Here is a 15325-nt window from a genome sequence, read left to right on the forward strand (position 1 = left end):
AAGTCCCTTCTTCGGGGGAACCAGGGACATATTTGTACTACAAATTCTAAAAATCGAAGCAACTGTGCTTCACTGGTTTTAACTCCTCTAGCTTTTAGCATGCTCCTTAACATGTGAGTAAACAGCCTTTTACTGTGACCCTGTCCCATTTTATTTTACTCCCGACTATGGTATCTCACCGCTTTCACTAACCTTATTCGACGCGTCTCATTTGCAAGCGGAGTCCTTCACTGATTCCCCAGTATTCAGGTCCCTGTTCGGGCGCCACTTGTCGGAGCCTGCCGACGAGACGAACGGTTCCTGAAGTGGGGAGTGAGGATTGAGAAAAAATTGGACAAGAGACAAAGATGGGATCGGGAGGGCGAGCAGTTCTGACTAGACTGCTGCGCCTGCTTGATTTTTCAGCATGCTTTTATACAGACAGAAGCAAGAAGGTTACATAAAGCGGCCGAGGCAGCAAGTACAGATTAGTTACGTTTTTTCCAAAGTTTGGCCCTGACTGACTTTAGACCTTTTGATATTGTCCCATTCCCAGAACAGCAGGTGTCTGTTTGTTCTTTATGCTTATCGGAGTTCCCCTCAGCCATCCTCCCAACCTCTGCTTGTAGCTACATTTTCTTAACCCTTGATGCTCCAGCTCCCCACACCACCACAAGGGGAAGAGCAGGCACGCAGGCACACGACCCTCACAACGAGGGTGCCTAGGGCTGCCACTCTCCTCCCGCGGGCGGGACCCTGGGCGGGGCTCGGAGCCCACCGGCACCGGTGCTCCGGAGACCCTGGCGGCCCGCCCCGGGGGCTTCGAGGGTGACTGCCAAAGCCCGGGCACTGCCTCCTTAGCGGAGCCCAGCCCCGGGCACGACCACACACCGGTGGAGAAGCTGCCACCTCAACACAGCCTCAGTGCGTCCGTCCCAGTCCGTGTCCCAGCCTGTGCGTCCCTCCCCCTCAACCTCCACCCCCTGTCCGTCTGGCTCTGTGACATGCCTGTTGGGCTGTGGCTCTCGCTCAGGAGCTCTCTCCCCGTGTGCCAGCCCCCTCTTTCTCTGTCTCTGTCCGAGTCTCTCTGTATGTCTAGATACATACATGCACATATACGTGTATATTTCCATCGCGCTGCCTCCTCCTCCTCCTCCCGTTCTGTCTGTCGGTCCCTGTCCTGCGGGGACTCTAGTCCCTCTGCCCGCACAAGAACGCAGGATATGGCCAGGCCAAGAAGAAACACCAACGGAGCCATGGATAGGGGGCTCATAGCACCATTTCTCACGGGCGGCTGGCTCGGAGACGCAGCAAGCCGGAGCCGCACGATCCCCAACCTGCCGGCCGCTTCTCTGCCAACCAACCGACCCACCAACCGACCGACACACCAAGCCGGCCAACTGCAATCCGCGCCCCTCTGCAATTTGCAGTCCACCATCCGCGCTTCCTTGCTTGGCCACCGCAGCTGTACGGGTGGCCCATGGCCAAGTGGCAACAGCTGACGGCCAAGCGGTCACAGCTGATGACCGTGCACCACCCGAGGCAGCACCCCTCCACGCGAGGCCCAGGGCCTGGAAACGGCTCTCTGGGACTCTGTCCCCACAGTCCCCGTCTGTCTCTCTCCGCCTCTCTCTTGCTCCGTCTCTGGCCTTCTCTCATCCTCTCTCTCACCTCCCTGGGTCAGGCGAGGTGACGTGTAGCCAGTGAAGGGACCGGAGATCGGGTGGGCCGCTGGTCGCTGACGAGGGGCGAGGGCCCAGACGGAAGGCTGTGTGACGAAGGGTGACGGCAGACTGGAGCTGCTGCACCCTGGTGGCACGGGTGGCTCCCCGTGGCTTTGGGCCAGTCGGTGGGGCCGGCCAGTGCCAGGGCCAGGGTCGCGCGTGCCTAGGGCCGGAGGGGCCTGAGAGGACCCTGCGACGCCCTCGCTTGCCATGAGCGGGGGACCGCAGAGCAGCCAGGCGGGTCTGGGGAGGTGGGGCTGGGGGTGGGGGTGAGCGGGGTTGGGGTGGGGGGGCGGGGTGTAAGCCGTTCGGGGCCCGGGGAGTCCCAGGATGCCAGGGCGCCGAGACTTCTGTCACCGTCAGGGAAGTGACAGAGGCCCGTGGAGCCACGGGTGGCGCGAAGGGGCCTCGCTGCGGGCCAAGAGTAGCCCGCCGCCCAGGCCGGCGGCGTCCGGAGGAGGCGGGGAGCCGGACTGGGGGGGGGGACGCGGTGCTGGCAGAGCCGGCAGCGGGTCGATGCTCGCCACCGGAGCTGCGCATCTGCATGGCGCGCGTTCACGAGGCAGGCCGGGTGCAGGCTCTTGGGGCGCGGGGTTCCGTGTCCCAGCGTCTCCGGCCATACCACCCTGAACGCGCCCTATCTCCTCTAATCTGGGGAGTAAGCAGGGAGGGGCCTGGTTAGTACTTGGATGGGAGACCGCCTGGGAATACCGGGTGCTGTAGGCTTTTTGCTCGCCTCTCCTTTTGCGCCGCCGTCCCGGCGTGGCTCCCTCCGAACCCCTGGCGCCCCTTGTCCCTCTGCAGCCGCCCAGCCCGCCGAAGGTCCCCCTGACCAGCGGCGTGTCCGCCGCCCGGACGTACAACCTGGCAGTCCGGGTCGCACGCTAGGCTTGTCGGCCCGGGCTCCCCCCCATACCCTCTTCTTAGTCCTCTTCGCTCCCGCAGGCCGTCAGGCCGCACCCGTTCGCTGAGCCGCGGTCGCCGTCGCCGCCAGCACCGCGCTGCCCGCTACTGCCGCCAGCGCTGACCTCGCCCCCGCCCCCGCCCCCGTCGCCGCCGCCTTCACCTCGCTCGCGGCCACCGCCGCCATCGCCGCTCTGCCTCCCGCTCCCCGCCCCGCCGCCGCCGCCGCCGCCGCTGCGCCGCCGCCGCCGCCGCCGCCACCGCCATCACCGCGCTCCCCACCGCAGTGGACGCCAGCTCTGCCCTCGCCGCCGCTGCCGCGGGCTCCTCCCACAACTCCCAAACACAGGGCTGCCTGCTGGCGACCAGCGTTGGGGATGCGTTCGGGGTGGGCCTGGTGGCGGTAGGGGGGCGGGGTGTATTCCGGTCGGGTCCCAGGGAGTCCCAGAATGCCAGAGTTCCACGACTTCTGTCACCATCAGGGTAATGGCAGAGTCCCGTGGAGCCACGGATGGCGCGAAGGGGCCTCGCGCGCCAGATTCGTCCGGAGGAGGCGGGGAGCAGGCGGGAGGTGAAGCGCTAGCGGAGCCGGTCAGCAGGGAGATGCTCGCCACCCGAGCGACCCAGCTGCATGGCGTGCGCTCACGAGGCAGGCCGGGAGCAGGCTCTTGGGGCGCCGGGAGCCGGGTCCCAGCGTCTACGGCCATACCACCCTGAACGCGCCCGATCTCGTCTGATCTCGGAAGCTAAGCAGGGTCGGGCCTGGTTAGTACCTGGATGGGAGACCGCCTGGGAATACCGGGTGCTGTAGGCTTTTGCTCGCCTCTCCTTTTGCGCCGCCGCCCCGGCGTGGCTCCCTCCGAACACCTGGCGCCCCTTGCCCCTCTGCAGCCGCCCAGCCCGCCGAAGGTCCCCCTGGCCAGCGGCGGGTCAGCCGCCCGGCACTACAAGCTCGCAGCCCGGGCCGCACGCCAGGCCCGTCGGCCCCGGCTCCCCCCCACACCCTCTTCTCCGTCCTCTTCGCTCCCGCAGGCCGACAGCCCGCAGCCCTTCACCGAGCCGCGGTCGCCGCCGCCGCTGCCGCCATCGCCGCGCTCCCTCCCGCTCCCCGCCCCCGCCGCCCCCAAAGCCCAAGCCCAGGGCTGCCTGCCGGCGCTGGCCTCCACCAGGCTTTCTCCATCCCAGGACGTGCCGGTCCTTCGCACCTCGGCCCGAGCCCAGGGGACGACCATCCCTGTGCCTGCACCTGGGCCCCGAGACACAGGATCGGCGTGTCCTCCGGCAAACGGGATGCCCACCCGCCCCGCCCCACCGGAGGCCTCTGTCTCTGCTGGCCGGCACCTCGCCCCACACCCCCGCGCGCGCGCCCCCGCACGTCTCCCACAAGAGCCAGGAGCCCTCCGTTCCCGCCGGCCGCGGTGGCCCCGACACACAGGGGAAAGAGAGCCGGGACAAACCAGGGGACGGAGGGAGCAGCACCCCAACACCCCGCACGCCCTCGGACTCCAGGAGAGACCACCATGTCGGAGCCTGCCGACGAGACGAACGGTTCCTGAAGTGCGGAGTGAGGATTGAGAAAAAATTGGACAAGAGACAAAGATGGGATCGGGAGGGCGAGCGGTTCTGACTAGACTGCTGCGCCTGCTTGATTTTTCAGCATGCTTTTATACAGACAGAAACAAGAAGGTTACATAAAGCGGCTGAGGCAGCAAGGACAGATTAGTTACGTTTTTCCAAAGTTTGGCCCTGACTGTCTTTAGACCTTTTGATATTGTCCCATTCCCAGAACAGCAGGTGTCTGTTTGTTCTTTATGCTTATCGGAGTTCCCCTCAGCCATCCTCCCAACCTCTGCTTGTAGTTACATTTTCTTAACGCTTGATGCTCCAGCTCCCCACAATTCCCCCTTGTTTAGTTTTTGAGATCGTGCCTGGCTTAGGTGGTCAGTACAGACCTTCTCACTTACCCGTCATTGGATATCCTTCACCAAAGCGATCGACTCCTGTCTTAGGTCGTAAGACATCCACTGATCATTACCCGTCATTGGCTACCGATCTCCTTTGGGGTTAGACAGGGGCAGTGGCTTTTGGTCTATCAGCCATGTGGAGCCTTATTTTGTGAATTTCTCCATCAATATCTGTGACTATCCCCATCACAGCTTTTGTGATGCAGGGGAGGAAACATAGTATCAGGAGGATCACAACAAGCGGAATTACAAGGGGGGCCATAATTCGAAGCATTGAAGAGTATGATGGAAATACATTGTGAAAACTAGAGACAAGTTTGTTGAGAGTATCAGCTATATCGGTGTTTAAAGGAGAGGTCTCTTGCAGTGTCAAGACCTCTTTATGAAACTGGATAAGATCAAGAGTAACATTTTTTCTTACACGGTCTGTGAGACTCATACCTCATAGCAGAAAAAATGTTTATTCCAATCACCCTTTGTCTGTTAACAGCCGAAGCATGAAGTCCCATGATGTCTTACCTTCTCAGGGTCAAGTCACTCATATTGTAACAGCTCTGTTGAGATAAGTGGAGAGAACTGATCTTCATTGCCCTCATGACTTCTCTCACAATCAGGTGAGAGAGGAAAGCCAGAGACAGCAGTGGCTTTTGCCAGGCAGGGGGAAGGGGAGGAAAGGCTCCTTTTTGGGTCTTCTAAGGCAGCTCATTGGGGGTCCCCACTCGGTTCCGCCTGGCTTAGGTTGTATCTCCCGTGAGATATCTTACCCGTCTTTGGCTGCAAACCATCTTCTGGGGACCAGACAGAGAGACATAAGGTGTAAACACAAGAATGGAACAGAGTCCCAGAAAGGCACAGTCTTACAGACTCTTCTTTCCTTAAGGAAAGACATGGGGGGACAGTCGGCTAGGCTGTTGTGTGACTACATCTCCCCCTTTTTTGTTTTTGAAGCATGAGAAACACAGAACGTGTAGTTGTTTCACTTACAGCCCGTCGGAGGGCTATTTGTCCACATCTGAGGACTATGTAAAATAAACAGAACAATAAACAGAAGAGCAATATCCCCAGCAAAAACCCTCTACCCAAAGTCTTTATCCATTTAACAGGGTCTGAAGTGGACAGTCCTTCTGCGGCTGCGGAAAGTGAGAGCTTTTCCACACCCTAGGGGCGTGGATGGGTATCTCTAGATGTCTTCTCTTCTGTGGGCTGTCGTTCATGGTATGGTTTAACACCGACCAGGAATTCACAAAGGTTTTTCTTCCGGACCTGGAGAAATACAAGCAAAGCCTCTTCCCCGTGTTATCTCGCGGGGAGAAGTAGGATCAGCTTCCCCACGTAACATTTTAAACAAAGGTTGTAATTCACCGGTTGTCAACCGCAACTGAGGTCTAATCCAGTTAATGTCTCCCAGTAGCCTTTGGAAATCATTTGATGTTTTTAAACAATCTCGCCGGATTTGTATTTCTTGAGGCACAACGGCCTGAGGCATTAAGCAATATCCCAGATAAGAGTAAGGAGGCACTTGCTGAATTTTTTCTGGGGCTATAACTAGCCCATAATCGTGGAGCTTTTTTTGTAAATGAGCAAAAGCAGCAAGCAACTTTGGTTCACAAGAGTGGGCAAGAAGTATGTCATCCATGTAGTGGATGATGTAAATATCTGGAAATGTCCTTCGGGTAGGTTTTATTGCAGCTGATACAAATTTTTGACATAGTGTAGGGCTACTAGCCATTCCCTGAGGTAGCACTAGCCAATGCTATCTCTTAAAAGGTTCTTGTAAATTAACGGAAGGAACACGGAAAGCAAATCTGGGGCAGTCATCAGGATTTAAAGGTATAGTATAAAAACAATCTTTGCAGTCCAAAACAATTTTATATGTGTTTTTTGGTATGGCTGCAGGACAGGGCAAGCCTGTCTGTAAGGCTCCCATTAATTTCATGGTTTTATTAACTTTTTGTAAATCTTGTAATAATCTCTATCTACCAGATTTTTTTTTTTTTTTTTTTTTTTTTTTAAATAACAAACATGGGAGAATTCCCGGGAGAATTGGAGGGGGCAATGTGTCCCTTTTTAAGTTGCTCCTGTACTAGCAGCTTGGCGGCTTGAATCTTTTTTCTGTTGATAGGGGCCTCGGGCAGTGGATCTAGCCCTGCAACTACACTTGGAGGAGAGCTTAATTGTAACCTAGGCTTCTATTCTGATTGAGATTCTAATAAAGGCCCAGTCTGTTGAGCCTGGACTAATTGCATTTGAACAGAGAGGGAAGTGAGTGCAGCTTGTAATCTTTGCCCCTCTGCTTCCAAGGGGGATCCAGTTTGGGTTGATCATTTTCAGAGTATGTGATTCCCTCGTGTCTAGGATCGATCACATCCCTAACCAAATTCCATAAGGAAAAAGTATCTACTGGTACTTCAGAGGGTCCATGAGCATCATAATATCCCTGTAAACGCTCTCTCACCTTTTCCCAAGTTTCTAAGTTTAAAGTCCCTTCTTCGGGGGAACCAGGGACATATTTGTACTACAAATTCTAAAAATCGAAGCAACTGTGCTTCACTGGTTTTAACTCCTCTAGCTTTTAGCATGCTCCTTAACATGTGAGTAAACAGCCTTTTACTGTGACCCTGTCCCATTTTATTTTACTCCCGACTATGGTATCTCACCGCTTTCACTAACCTTATTCGACGCGTCTCATTTGCAAGCGGAGTCCTTCACTGATTCCCCAGTATTCAGGTCCCTGTTCGGGCGCCACTTGTCGGAGCCTGCCGACGAGACGAACGGTTCCTGAAGTGGGGAGTGAGGATTGAGAAAAAATTGGACAAGAGACAAAGATGGGATCGGGAGGGCGAGCAGTTCTGACTAGACTGCTGCGCCTGCTTGATTTTTCAGCATGCTTTTATACAGACAGAAGCAAGAAGGTTACATAAAGCGGCCGAGGCAGCAAGTACAGATTAGTTACGTTTTTTCCAAAGTTTGGCCCTGACTGACTTTAGACCTTTTGATATTGTCCCATTCCCAGAACAGCAGGTGTCTGTTTGTTCTTTATGCTTATCGGAGTTCCCCTCAGCCATCCTCCCAACCTCTGCTTGTAGCTACATTTTCTTAACCCTTGATGCTCCAGCTCCCCACACCACCACAAGGGGAAGAGCAGGCACGCAGGCACACGACCCTCACAACGAGGGTGCCTAGGGCTGCCACTCTCCTCCCGCGGGCGGGACCCTGGGCGGGGCTCGGAGCCCACCGGCACCGGTGCTCCGGAGACCCTGGCGGCCCGCCCCGGGGGCTTCGAGGGTGACTGCCAAAGCCCGGGCACTGCCTCCTTAGCGGAGCCCAGCCCCGGGCACGACCACACACCGGTGGAGAAGCTGCCACCTCAACACAGCCTCAGTGCGTCCGTCCCAGTCCGTGTCCCAGCCTGTGCGTCCCTCCCCCTCAACCTCCACCCCCTGTCCGTCTGGCTCTGTGACATGCCTGTTGGGCTGTGGCTCTCGCTCAGGAGCTCTCTCCCCGTGTGCCAGCCCCCTCTTTCTCTGTCTCTGTCCGAGTCTCTCTGTATGTCTAGATACATACATGCACATATACGTGTATATTTCCATCGCGCTGCCTCCTCCTCCTCCTCCCGTTCTGTCTGTCGGTCCCTGTCCTGCGGGGACTCTAGTCCCTCTGCCCGCACAAGAACGCAGGATATGGCCAGGCCAAGAAGAAACACCAACGGAGCCATGGATAGGGGGCTCATAGCACCATTTCTCACGGGCGGCTGGCTCGGAGACGCAGCAAGCCGGAGCCGCACGATCCCCAACCTGCCGGCCGCTTCTCTGCCAACCAACCGACCCACCAACCGACCGACACACCAAGCCGGCCAACTGCAATCCGCGCCCCTCTGCAATTTGCAGTCCACCATCCGCGCTTCCTTGCTTGGCCACCGCAGCTGTACGGGTGGCCCATGGCCAAGTGGCAACAGCTGACGGCCAAGCGGTCACAGCTGATGACCGTGCACCACCCGAGGCAGCACCCCTCCACGCGAGGCCCAGGGCCTGGAAACGGCTCTCTGGGACTCTGTCCCCACAGTCCCCGTCTGTCTCTCTCCGCCTCTCTCTTGCTCCGTCTCTGGCCTTCTCTCATCCTCTCTCTCACCTCCCTGGGTCAGGCGAGGTGACGTGTAGCCAGTGAAGGGACCGGAGATCGGGTGGGCCGCTGGTCGCTGACGAGGGGCGAGGGCCCAGACGGAAGGCTGTGTGACGAAGGGTGACGGCAGACTGGAGCTGCTGCACCCTGGTGGCACGGGTGGCTCCCCGTGGCTTTGGGCCAGTCGGTGGGGCCGGCCAGTGCCAGGGCCAGGGTCGCGCGTGCCTAGGGCCGGAGGGGCCTGAGAGGACCCTGCGACGCCCTCGCTTGCCATGAGCGGGGGACCGCAGAGCAGCCAGGCGGGTCTGGGGAGGTGGGGCTGGGGGTGGGGGTGAGCGGGGTTGGGGTGGGGGGGCGGGGTGTAAGCCGTTCGGGGCCCGGGGAGTCCCAGGATGCCAGGGCGCCGAGACTTCTGTCACCGTCAGGGAAGTGACAGAGGCCCGTGGAGCCACGGGTGGCGCGAAGGGGCCTCGCTGCGGGCCAAGAGTAGCCCGCCGCCCAGGCCGGCGGCGTCCGGAGGAGGCGGGGAGCCGGACTGGGGGGGGGGACGCGGTGCTGGCAGAGCCGGCAGCGGGTCGATGCTCGCCACCGGAGCTGCGCATCTGCATGGCGCGCGTTCACGAGGCAGGCCGGGTGCAGGCTCTTGGGGCGCGGGGTTCCGTGTCCCAGCGTCTCCGGCCATACCACCCTGAACGCGCCCTATCTCCTCTAATCTGGGGAGTAAGCAGGGAGGGGCCTGGTTAGTACTTGGATGGGAGACCGCCTGGGAATACCGGGTGCTGTAGGCTTTTTGCTCGCCTCTCCTTTTGCGCCGCCGTCCCGGCGTGGCTCCCTCCGAACCCCTGGCGCCCCTTGTCCCTCTGCAGCCGCCCAGCCCGCCGAAGGTCCCCCTGACCAGCGGCGTGTCCGCCGCCCGGACGTACAACCTGGCAGTCCGGGTCGCACGCTAGGCTTGTCGGCCCGGGCTCCCCCCCATACCCTCTTCTTAGTCCTCTTCGCTCCCGCAGGCCGTCAGGCCGCACCCGTTCGCTGAGCCGCGGTCGCCGTCGCCGCCAGCACCGCGCTGCCCGCTACTGCCGCCAGCGCTGACCTCGCCCCCGCCCCCGCCCCCGTCGCCGCCGCCTTCACCTCGCTCGCGGCCACCGCCGCCATCGCCGCTCTGCCTCCCGCTCCCCGCCCCGCCGCCGCCGCCGCCGCCGCTGCGCCGCCGCCGCCGCCGCCGCCACCGCCATCACCGCGCTCCCCACCGCAGTGGACGCCAGCTCTGCCCTCGCCGCCGCTGCCGCGGGCTCCTCCCACAACTCCCAAACACAGGGCTGCCTGCTGGCGACCAGCGTTGGGGATGCGTTCGGGGTGGGCCTGGTGGCGGTAGGGGGGCGGGGTGTATTCCGGTCGGGTCCCAGGGAGTCCCAGAATGCCAGAGTTCCACGACTTCTGTCACCATCAGGGTAATGGCAGAGTCCCGTGGAGCCACGGATGGCGCGAAGGGGCCTCGCGCGCCAGATTCGTCCGGAGGAGGCGGGGAGCAGGCGGGAGGTGAAGCGCTAGCGGAGCCGGTCAGCAGGGAGATGCTCGCCACCCGAGCGACCCAGCTGCATGGCGTGCGCTCACGAGGCAGGCCGGGAGCAGGCTCTTGGGGCGCCGGGAGCCGGGTCCCAGCGTCTACGGCCATACCACCCTGAACGCGCCCGATCTCGTCTGATCTCGGAAGCTAAGCAGGGTCGGGCCTGGTTAGTACCTGGATGGGAGACCGCCTGGGAATACCGGGTGCTGTAGGCTTTTGCTCGCCTCTCCTTTTGCGCCGCCGCCCCGGCGTGGCTCCCTCCGAACACCTGGCGCCCCTTGCCCCTCTGCAGCCGCCCAGCCCGCCGAAGGTCCCCCTGGCCAGCGGCGGGTCAGCCGCCCGGCACTACAAGCTCGCAGCCCGGGCCGCACGCCAGGCCCGTCGGCCCCGGCTCCCCCCCACACCCTCTTCTCCGTCCTCTTCGCTCCCGCAGGCCGACAGCCCGCAGCCCTTCACCGAGCCGCGGTCGCCGCCGCCGCTGCCGCCATCGCCGCGCTCCCTCCCGCTCCCCGCCCCCGCCGCCCCCAAAGCCCAAGCCCAGGGCTGCCTGCCGGCGCTGGCCTCCACCAGGCTTTCTCCATCCCAGGACGTGCCGGTCCTTCGCACCTCGGCCCGAGCCCAGGGGACGACCATCCCTGTGCCTGCACCTGGGCCCCGAGACACAGGATCGGCGTGTCCTCCGGCAAACGGGATGCCCACCCGCCCCGCCCCACCGGAGGCCTCTGTCTCTGCTGGCCGGCACCTCGCCCCACACCCCCGCGCGCGCGCCCCCTCACGTCTCCCACAAGAGCCAGGAGCCCTCCGTTCCCGCCGGCCGCGGTGGCCCCGACACACAGGGGAAAGAGAGCCGGGACAAACCAGGGGACGGAGGGAGCAGCACCCCAACACCCCGCACGCCCTCGGACTCCAGGAGAGACCACCATGTCGGAGCCTGCCGACGAGACGAACGGTTCCTGAAGTGCGGAGTGAGGATTGAGAAAAAATTGGACAAGAGACAAAGATGGGATCGGGAGGGCGAGCGGTTCTGACTAGACTGCTGCGCCTGCTTGATTTTTCAGCATGCTTTTATACAGACAGAAACAAGAAGGTTACATAAAGCGGCTGAGGCAGCAAGGACAGATTAGTTACGTTTTTCCAAAGTTTGGCCCTGACTGTCTTTAGACCTTTTGATATTGTCCCATTCCCAGAACAGCAGGTGTCTGTTTGTTCTTTATGCTTATCGGAGTTCCCCTCAGCCATCCTCCCAACCTCTGCTTGTAGTTACATTTTCTTAACGCTTGATGCTCCAGCTCCCCACAATTCCCCCTTGTTTAGTTTTTGAGATCGTGCCTGGCTTAGGTGGTCAGTACAGACCTTCTCACTTACCCGTCATTGGATATCCTTCACCAAAGCGATCGACTCCTGTCTTAGGTCGTAAGACATCCACTGATCATTACCCGTCATTGGCTACCGATCTCCTTTGGGGTTAGACAGGGGCAGTGGCTTTTGGTCTATCAGCCATGTGGAGCCTTATTTTGTGAATTTCTCCATCAATATCTGTGACTATCCCCATCACAGCTTTTGTGATGCAGGGGAGGAAACATAGTATCAGGAGGATCACAACAAGCGGAATTACAAGGGGGGCCATAATTCGAAGCATTGAAGAGTATGATGGAAATACATTGTGAAAACTAGAGACAAGTTTGTTGAGAGTATCAGCTATATCGGTGTTTAAAGGAGAGGTCTCTTGCAGTGTCAAGACCTCTTTATGAAACTGGATAAGATCAAGAGTAACATTTTTTCTTACACGGTCTGTGAGACTCATACCTCATAGCAGAAAAAATGTTTATTCCAATCACCCTTTGTCTGTTAACAGCCGAAGCATGAAGTCCCATGATGTCTTACCTTCTCAGGGTCAAGTCACTCATATTGTAACAGCTCTGTTGAGATAAGTGGAGAGAACTGATCTTCATTGCCCTCATGACTTCTCTCACAATCAGGTGAGAGAGGAAAGCCAGAGACAGCAGTGGCTTTTGCCAGGCAGGGGGAAGGGGAGGAAAGGCTCCTTTTTGGGTCTTCTAAGGCAGCTCATTGGGGGTCCCCACTCGGTTCCGCCTGGCTTAGGTTGTATCTCCCGTGAGATATCTTACCCGTCTTTGGCTGCAAACCATCTTCTGGGGACCAGACAGAGAGACATAAGGTGTAAACACAAGAATGGAACAGAGTCCCAGAAAGGCACAGTCTTACAGACTCTTCTTTCCTTAAGGAAAGACATGGGGGGACAGTCGGCTAGGCTGTTGTGTGACTACATCTCCCCCTTTTTTGTTTTTGAAGCATGAGAAACACAGAACGTGTAGTTGTTTCACTTACAGCCCGTCGGAGGGCTATTTGTCCACATCTGAGGACTATGTAAAATAAACAGAACAATAAACAGAAGAGCAATATCCCCAGCAAAAACCCTCTACCCAAAGTCTTTATCCATTTAACAGGGTCTGAAGTGGACAGTCCTTCTGCGGCTGCGGAAAGTGAGAGCTTTTCCACACCCTAGGGGCGTGGATGGGTATCTCTAGATGTCTTCTCTTCTGTGGGCTGTCGTTCATGGTATGGTTTAACACCGACCAGGAATTCACAAAGGTTTTTCTTCCGGACCTGGAGAAATACAAGCAAAGCCTCTTCCCCGTGTTATCTCGCGGGGAGAAGTAGGATCAGCTTCCCCACGTAACATTTTAAACAAAGGTTGTAATTCACCGGTTGTCAACCGCAACTGAGGTCTAATCCAGTTAATGTCTCCCAGTAGCCTTTGGAAATCATTTGATGTTTTTAAACAATCTCGCCGGATTTGTATTTCTTGAGGCACAACGGCCTGAGGCATTAAGCAATATCCCAGATAAGAGTAAGGAGGCACTTGCTGAATTTTTTCTGGGGCTATAACTAGCCCATAATCGTGGAGCTTTTTTTGTAAATGAGCAAAAGCAGCAAGCAACTTTGGTTCACAAGAGTGGGCAAGAAGTATGTCATCCATGTAGTGGATGATGTAAATATCTGGAAATGTCCTTCGGGTAGGTTTTATTGCAGCTGATACAAATTTTTGACATAGTGTAGGGCTACTAGCCATTCCCTGAGGTAGCACTAGCCAATGCTATCTCTTAAAAGGTTCTTGTAAATTAACGGAAGGAACACGGAAAGCAAATCTGGGGCAGTCATCAGGATTTAAAGGTATAGTATAAAAACAATCTTTGCAGTCCAAAACAATTTTATATGTGTTTTTTGGTATGGCTGCAGGACAGGGCAAGCCTGTCTGTAAGGCTCCCATTAATTTCATGGTTTTATTAACTTTTTGTAAATCTTGTAATAATCTCTATCTACCAGATTTTTTTTTTTTTTTTTTTTTTTTTTTAAATAACAAACATGGGAGAATTCCCGGGAGAATTGGAGGGGGCAATGTGTCCCTTTTTAAGTTGCTCCTGTACTAGCAGCTTGGCGGCTTGAATCTTTTTTCTGTTGATAGGGGCCTCGGGCAGTGGATCTAGCCCTGCAACTACACTTGGAGGAGAGCTTAATTGTAACCTAGGCTTCTATTCTGATTGAGATTCTAATAAAGGCCCAGTCTGTTGAGCCTGGACTAATTGCATTTGAACAGAGAGGGAAGTGAGTGCAGCTTGTAATCTTTGCCCCTCTGCTTCCAAGGGGGATCCAGTTTGGGTTGATCATTTTCAGAGTATGTGATTCCCTCGTGTCTAGGATCGATCACATCCCTAACCAAATTCCATAAGGAAAAAGTATCTACTGGTACTTCAGAGGGTCCATGAGCATCATAATATCCCTGTAAACGCTCTCTCACCTTTTCCCAAGTTTCTAAGTTTAAAGTCCCTTCTTCGGGGGAACCAGGGACATATTTGTACTACAAATTCTAAAAATCGAAGCAACTGTGCTTCACTGGTTTTAACTCCTCTAGCTTTTAGCATGCTCCTTAACATGTGAGTAAACAGCCTTTTACTGTGACCCTGTCCCATTTTATTTTACTCCCGACTATGGTATCTCACCGCTTTCACTAACCTTATTCGACGCGTCTCATTTGCAAGCGGAGTCCTTCACTGATTCCCCAGTATTCAGGTCCCTGTTCGGGCGCCACTTGTCGGAGCCTGCCGACGAGACGAACGGTTCCTGAAGTGGGGAGTGAGGATTGAGAAAAAATTGGACAAGAGACAAAGATGGGATCGGGAGGGCGAGCAGTTCTGACTAGACTGCTGCGCCTGCTTGATTTTTCAGCATGCTTTTATACAGACAGAAGCAAGAAGGTTACATAAAGCGGCCGAGGCAGCAAGTACAGATTAGTTACGTTTTTTCCAAAGTTTGGCCCTGACTGACTTTAGACCTTTTGATATTGTCCCATTCCCAGAACAGCAGGTGTCTGTTTGTTCTTTATGCTTATCGGAGTTCCCCTCAGCCATCCTCCCAACCTCTGCTTGTAGCTACATTTTCTTAACCCTTGATGCTCCAGCTCCCCACACCACCACAAGGGGAAGAGCAGGCACGCAGGCACACGACCCTCACAACGAGGGTGCCTAGGGCTGCCACTCTCCTCCCGCGGGCGGGACCCTGGGCGGGGCTCGGAGCCCACCGGCACCGGTGCTCCGGAGACCCTGGCGGCCCGCCCCGGGGGCTTCGAGGGTGACTGCCAAAGCCCGGGCACTGCCTCCTTAGCGGAGCCCAGCCCCGGGCACGACCACACACCGGTGGAGAAGCTGCCACCTCAACACAGCCTCAGTGCGTCCGTCCCAGTCCGTGTCCCAGCCTGTGCGTCCCTCCCCCTCAACCTCCACCCCCTGTCCGTCTGGCTCTGTGACATGCCTGTTGGGCTGTGGCTCTCGCTCAGGAGCTCTCTCCCCGTGTGCCAGCCCCCTCTTTCTCTGTCTCTGTCCGAGTCTCTCTGTATGTCTAGATACATACATGCACATATACGTGTATATTTCCATCGCGCTGCCTCCTCCTCCTCCTCCCGTTCTGTCTGTCGGTCCCTGTCCTGCGGGGACTCTAGTCCCTCTGCCCGCACAAGAACGCAGGATATGGCCAGGCCAAGAAGAAACACCAAC

General features: G+C 57.4%; 2 non-coding genes and 2 pseudogenes across 2 annotated transcripts; all 4 read left to right on the forward strand.

Annotated features, from left to right (window-relative positions):
* Nucleotides 1-2311: 2311 nt before the first annotated feature.
* On the forward strand, nucleotides 2312-2429 carry LOC148757674 (5S ribosomal RNA; annotated as a pseudogene).
* An 872-nt stretch (nucleotides 2430-3301) lies between these two features.
* LOC148757675 (5S ribosomal RNA) lies at nucleotides 3302-3420 on the forward strand. Its single transcript, XR_016021862.1, has one exon. It is a non-coding gene; the product is annotated as a 5S ribosomal RNA (ribosomal RNA).
* A 5939-nt stretch (nucleotides 3421-9359) lies between these two features.
* LOC148757676 (5S ribosomal RNA) lies at nucleotides 9360-9477 on the forward strand (annotated as a pseudogene).
* Nucleotides 9478-10349: 872 nt separating this feature from the next.
* Nucleotides 10350-10468, forward strand: LOC148757677 (5S ribosomal RNA). The gene has a single exon (XR_016021863.1). It is a non-coding gene; the product is annotated as a 5S ribosomal RNA (ribosomal RNA).
* The last annotated feature ends 4857 nt before the right edge of the window (nucleotides 10469-15325 follow it).

This window comes from Rhinolophus sinicus, chromosome 7 (genome assembly GCF_057876585.1).
Source record: "Rhinolophus sinicus isolate RSI-liver-muscle chromosome 7, RSI-T2T, whole genome shotgun sequence".
NCBI classification, from domain to species: Eukaryota; Metazoa; Chordata; class Mammalia; order Chiroptera; family Rhinolophidae; genus Rhinolophus; species Rhinolophus sinicus.